This window comes from Gossypium arboreum, chromosome 12 (genome assembly GCF_025698485.1).
Source record: "Gossypium arboreum isolate Shixiya-1 chromosome 12, ASM2569848v2, whole genome shotgun sequence".
Taxonomy (NCBI): domain Eukaryota; kingdom Viridiplantae; phylum Streptophyta; class Magnoliopsida; order Malvales; family Malvaceae; genus Gossypium; species Gossypium arboreum.
This window is the reverse complement of record NC_069081.1, coordinates 104365122-104371121: the sequence shown is the minus strand read 5'-3', so window position 1 is coordinate 104371121 and position 6000 is coordinate 104365122.

Here is a 6000-nt window from a genome sequence, read left to right as displayed (position 1 = left end):
TTTTCACCTCTGTATTATATTGAATTAATATTATAAGTTTATTCAACATTAGAAAAATTATTAAAATAATATTTCAGTATTTAAAATAAATTATATTATTGAGGTTATTTTAGAAATGAAGTTAGGGGCTAGTAGAGATTTCCTAAAATGATCCATTTAGACTTTTTTTATAATTTATAAAATTTTAAATTAGTAATAGTCAAAATGCACTTTGGTTCTTCCAAAAGAATGATAAAATTGATTTAATCTTTTAAAAATTATAAAAATATAGACTATTAAAATAATAAAATTATATTTTTATAGTAAAATATACAATTTAATTTCGTCCTCTTAAAAACTTTTTCCGACTTAGCCCTAGTTACTTTAATCTTTTTATGTAAAAAAAAATGAATATGATGAGATTTGTGCTCATCCAATTGCATTAGAAAAATATAAATTTTTATTTCAATTTTTTATACATTTTAATTTTATTATGCACACTTTATTACTTTCATCAATTGTATTTATTATTAATGTTGTTGATTGAGTTAATGTCATAAATTAACTCGGCACCAATTTAGGATTGATGACAACACCATGATAACAATTGTACTCATTTAATATTCTTAATTTTGATGTACTTATGTGTTCAAATTTTGTTTTAATCACAATTTAATCTAATTTTTCATTTTAATATTGTACATATTTTATGTGTAATTATTAATTAATTTCAAACTATACGTATAATTATTTGTTGTATATTATTCTCAAACACACCTCTAACCTCTAAAGACATGATTTTCATATGCATATGTATGTGATAGAATTTCGATATTAATACAAATACCACCAAAGATTGAATTGTTTACTCAAATTTTTGCTTGAAAATACTTAATAAAAATACTAATTTTTAAAAAAGTTAAAAAACTTATATTTAAAATTGACATGATGACTTTTTTTTTCCTCCATTCTTTTTAGAAAAAGTAATTTTAGTTCTCCATTTAATCTTTTTTCTTTTAACATTTGAACTTGCGTTATCTGTCAAATCACTCTCAAAATGGATGAAAAAATTAACATATGTTAACTTTACTAATGTAGCATCTGCATGGCAATTTACATGTATGCATATTAACAATAAATTAAATTTTTAAAATTTTAAAAATAATTTTAAACCTTTTAATAATTTTAATTTTAAAATGATTTCTATAATTTTTAAGTTTTAAAAATTAATTATTTGCTAACGTGATATTTATGTGACAATTCACATATATATCACGTCAATAAAATAGAATATTAATTTTTATTTATTTTAAAGTAATTTGACAAGCAATTAAAAAATTATTGAGATTAGTATGAAAATGTACAACCTCAACCCTTTTCTGTCAAAGATAGCCACGGTTTTCGTTTTAAAAAGGTTGCTGCTAAGGTTTAATTAGAGGTGTGCATGGGCCGGACTACCCGGCCCGGCCCGAAGACCCGCCTGAAATGTAGGAGGGTTTTGGAAAAAATATAGGTCCAAAAAATGGGCTTGGACAAAAAAATAAGGCCCGTTTTAAAAATGGGTCTGGCCTCGGGTAAGGTATTTTTGGCCTCACTAAAGGACAAAAAAATCTATATTTTTTTTATTTTTTTTGAATGTTATTTTCTTGTTGTTTTCTCCCTATTTTGCTACCATTTTACTATTATATTGCTACTATTTTGTTGTTATTATTTGGATATTGTATAAAATTTATTTTATTGTTAATTTTCTTATTATTTTAAAGACATTTGTTAAATTTTTTATTATTTTAGAGACATTGCTTGTTAAGTTGCATTTATCTTAGTGTTATTTAAGTCTACATATTTTTTAAAATTTATTTTCAATTTGTTGAGAAATATTTATTTTGATATTTTTAGTATTTTAATGTATTATATATATTTAAAATAATTTAAAAATTAATCTGAGCAGGTAGGAGCTGGATTTTAATATTTTTATTTGGGTCAGGTTTTGGAAAAATTTTAGGCCCGCCCAGCCCGAGCCCAATAAATGAGCATGAATTTTTAGTTGCACCCGACCCAAACCTGACCTGGCCCGACCCATGAACACCTCTAATTTTAATACCCAACTCAAATTCACCATCATTCATGCCCCTTCTAAACTCATCCTAACCCTTTCCCCCATACCCATCTTATTATCTCAAATTCTGACCCTTCAACCCCATTTGGCTGGCAAGCCTGGAAAAGGAAAAGAAAAAAACCCATTATTTTCCTATACATACATGACAATAGTCTTTCACGTTCTCAATTGGCTGCTATTGCTTTCAATTTTTCTCATTGGTTCAATCAAAGGAGGGTGTTTCTGATCTTGGCTTCCATCTCAGACTTTTTAGATAACACAATTTCTTGATTACATCCCAATTTTCCAAATACTTTTAAAATTTGCATTATTATGATAATATATAAAAATCCTTATCAATATTTTTTTTGGAATTCGCTTTTCAATTTTATAATAAAAGTTATTTTAATCATTTATTTAATTTTGTTCTCTTTTAACTTTTAAACTTGTGTTATTTATCATTGACGTGACATGCACATAAATTATCACGTTAACAATTAATTTATTTTTAAAAGTATTAAAAAGAAAAAATATATTTTAATTTTTTTAAATTAATTAATTATTAACGTGACGTATACGTGAATAACCACATAAATGCTATGTTAATAAAGTTAATAAATATTAACATTTCCATTCATTTTAATAATCATTTCACAAATAATACAAAGTAAATAACTAAAAAATTTAAATGAAAAATTAAAATAGTTTTAGTTTCAAAATAAGTTATTATGCTTTTCTTTTATCAAATAAAAACAATGGCCAGAACTGATTTGGCTACTATGAAAGTTGCACAACTTGCCAAGATGAGTTTGGTTGCCAGGAACAAAATCCAAGGGCAAAAACACTACTACTCCTACGTCACTGACTTCATTATAGCCGCTGGATGAAGCAAAGCATGCTCAAGTGGTATGGGTTTTGTGCTAAACATATGACCTTTGGAAGCACAAATGGAGTAATTGTTGGGTTACAGCATCATTAAAATCGTAAAGAAAAACATGACCAGTATTGATGGTATAAATTAGTGGTACGGACCCATATATTAAAATCCAAGTGCTACAATATTGATTACTAGTTCGTTTTATCTTAAAGTACAATTTATAAGGGTACGATGGTTTGCAATATGGAAAAAGGCAAATGGGGTTTTGTCCATTTACGTAATGGAAATTGAATGGGAGGCAACAAATAAGATGGCAGAATTCAGCAGATTTGGTGTCGTCCCCCCACCACAACATGCTCTCCTCACTTTGTCCAATTCAGACAAGGGAGATTGTGCTGTCTTTGGCTGGTTTTATCGTTCTGGATAGACCATTATTTAAATTAATAAAAAAGATTCATATAGTTGTACTTTGTTTATTTAATACAGTAAGAAACATAAATTGGCAAGTCCTTGGTTATGTGACAGCTCAAAGTGAAGGCTTTTCCATGGGATCACGGAAAATGGCTCAATAAAATACGGACTCTGTTTCCCTTTCCCCATCCAATTGAGTGACTGAAACGAAGAGAAAAAGTGGCAATCAAAGTTACTCGGGTGCTTCTAAAATACTATAAACTCCAACTTCTTAAAAGGAAATTTTCATCAAAAGAAAGATGGAGTACATGCTAAAAACACGGCTTTGAAACTGCAACAGGATACATGAATGCTATTTTGAGAATGGCCATGTCAAGTCGCACGAAAAGCCACCAGGGCACACCGAACTTGTTGACAGGCCGAGATGAATCGTAACTTGATTAGATAATGTAGTGTATTTTCAATCAATCACACATCTCTTTGTGAAGCCTCATGAATTTTATTTATATAACATTACTTGTAATTAGCTTTATAAGAGTATAAATAGGAAGATGAACATGTGTACATGAGAATTGAGCCCAAAAGCTCAACCGAGTGCAAATCGTTTGATTTCTCCCTCTATACGCTAACACATTTTTGCATTGTTTATCTTTTAAACTATTTAGTTTTGAGTATTCTTACTTCTCTCTCAAAATTCTTTATCTTCTTTTTTATTGATATGTTCTTAAAAAACGAAGTATTTGTTAAATTTCGGAATTACGTTATTTATGAAATATTCTTTAAGGATAATGCTAGTCACACCTCTAGCAACACAATCACTCTTTCACTTTGATCCCGTTTTGTGACAATTATTAGTGTGAACTAGGGGTGAAGCTAGAGGGGTAGACAAGGGTCCCTAACCCCCTGAGAAAAATTTTATAAATTGATAAAATTATATTTTGAATCCTCCTAAATTAGCCCTCTCTAAAAATAAAAATTTATAGTTTAATTTCTTAAAATTTATAAAATTTTATATTTTTAACTCACTTAAAAATTTATTATTCAAAACCAACCCACCAGAAAATAATTCTAACAATCCGTTGATTTATCGTAACTGTTGTATAAAGCCTGAGATGAAGAGCTGCAACTAATGAAAGGAACAAAAAACACAAAGGCAACCTAAGCATGATTAAGAAAAGGAGTTGACAAAGTGGAGTACATCACAACATATTTTATCCAACAAGCTTTAAATTTCAACGTATTTCACCTATTTGCATAGTCTGATAAAATCATAAACATATTCCTGTTTGCATAATAGGATCAAATCTTAAACATAGGAATGTAATATTAGCTACGTGTGCATGGATATGATAAACTGACATAAAAAGAAAAAAGAAATCTGATTATTCTCCCATTCTCTCAGGCGCCACAAGCCCAAAAATGAAGCCACCGCCATGAAGCAAGCCTGTAGCCACCATAGTCCACCATCCACTAACTCTCCTCTTTTTATTTTTCCACCAACTTTCTTTTTCTCTTCCTGGCAATTTCACCCATGTCCTTGGTCTAGTTTATACGGTGGTGGTGCAATTTTCATTATATAAAAGATAAACACAAACCAAAATTTTTAGCTCACTTAAATAGGTTTGGTTTATTCAATTTTTAGTATATAAAAAGCACACCATTATTTGCAACCACCAAAAGGTATTTTTATTCCAATATTCTTAAGTTGAAGTTATTTTGGAATTATTTCTCTTCGGGATTTGGGAGGTGACCAAGGGATGAAATTTTGAGATAATTAAAGTCGGTTCATTTTGATAAAATATACAAATCTTATTAAACTAGTTACTCAATTCCATCTAATTTAAAATTAATTAAAATGTTAAAAATAATAGAAGGAAAAGAAAATTAGTTGCGACTTACTAAAATGATAAAAAAATGGTAAATTTGTCAAAAATATCAACATTATCATAAGTCCCTACACTTTTTGTTAATTTAGAATTTAATTTTATACTTTTAACTTTAGAAATTTAGTCTTTTTTTTTCAAATTTTAAAATTCATGTTCAACTATTAACATTGTTAAATTTAGGTTCATTATAATATCATTTTCAGTTACATTGCAATCAAATAAATATTTTTTAATTTTAAACTACCACACTAATAAATTTAATAAAAATTAACAGTGTTAACAAATGAACTTAAATTTTGAAAGTTAAAAATATAAAGACTAAATTCTTAAAAATAAAAATACAATGAGTAAATTCTAAAATTATGAAAAGTACAATAACTTAGGACGTATTTTAACTTAATCTAAATAATTTACGTTCAAAGTCATTTGAATCGAATTAGATTAATTGATTGAACTGATAATTGATCGATACACTAGTTCCAGCAAAGAAATTGAACTAATTCATTTACGAATCAATACAAATTCATTGAATTGAAAATTCAATCAATTTTTTTTTTATTTTTGTAATAATTTGTTTAATGAAATTAGATAAACTATTAAAATTGAATCATTCGATAACATGATGGGATCAACTGCCGGTCTGATTGACAAAAACATAGGTAACAATGGAGGACATGTTTTAAAAAATCATGACCGCTTAATCTAATCCAACTCTCGAGCCCTTGGCTCTATAATGAAAACGGTTGTGTAGG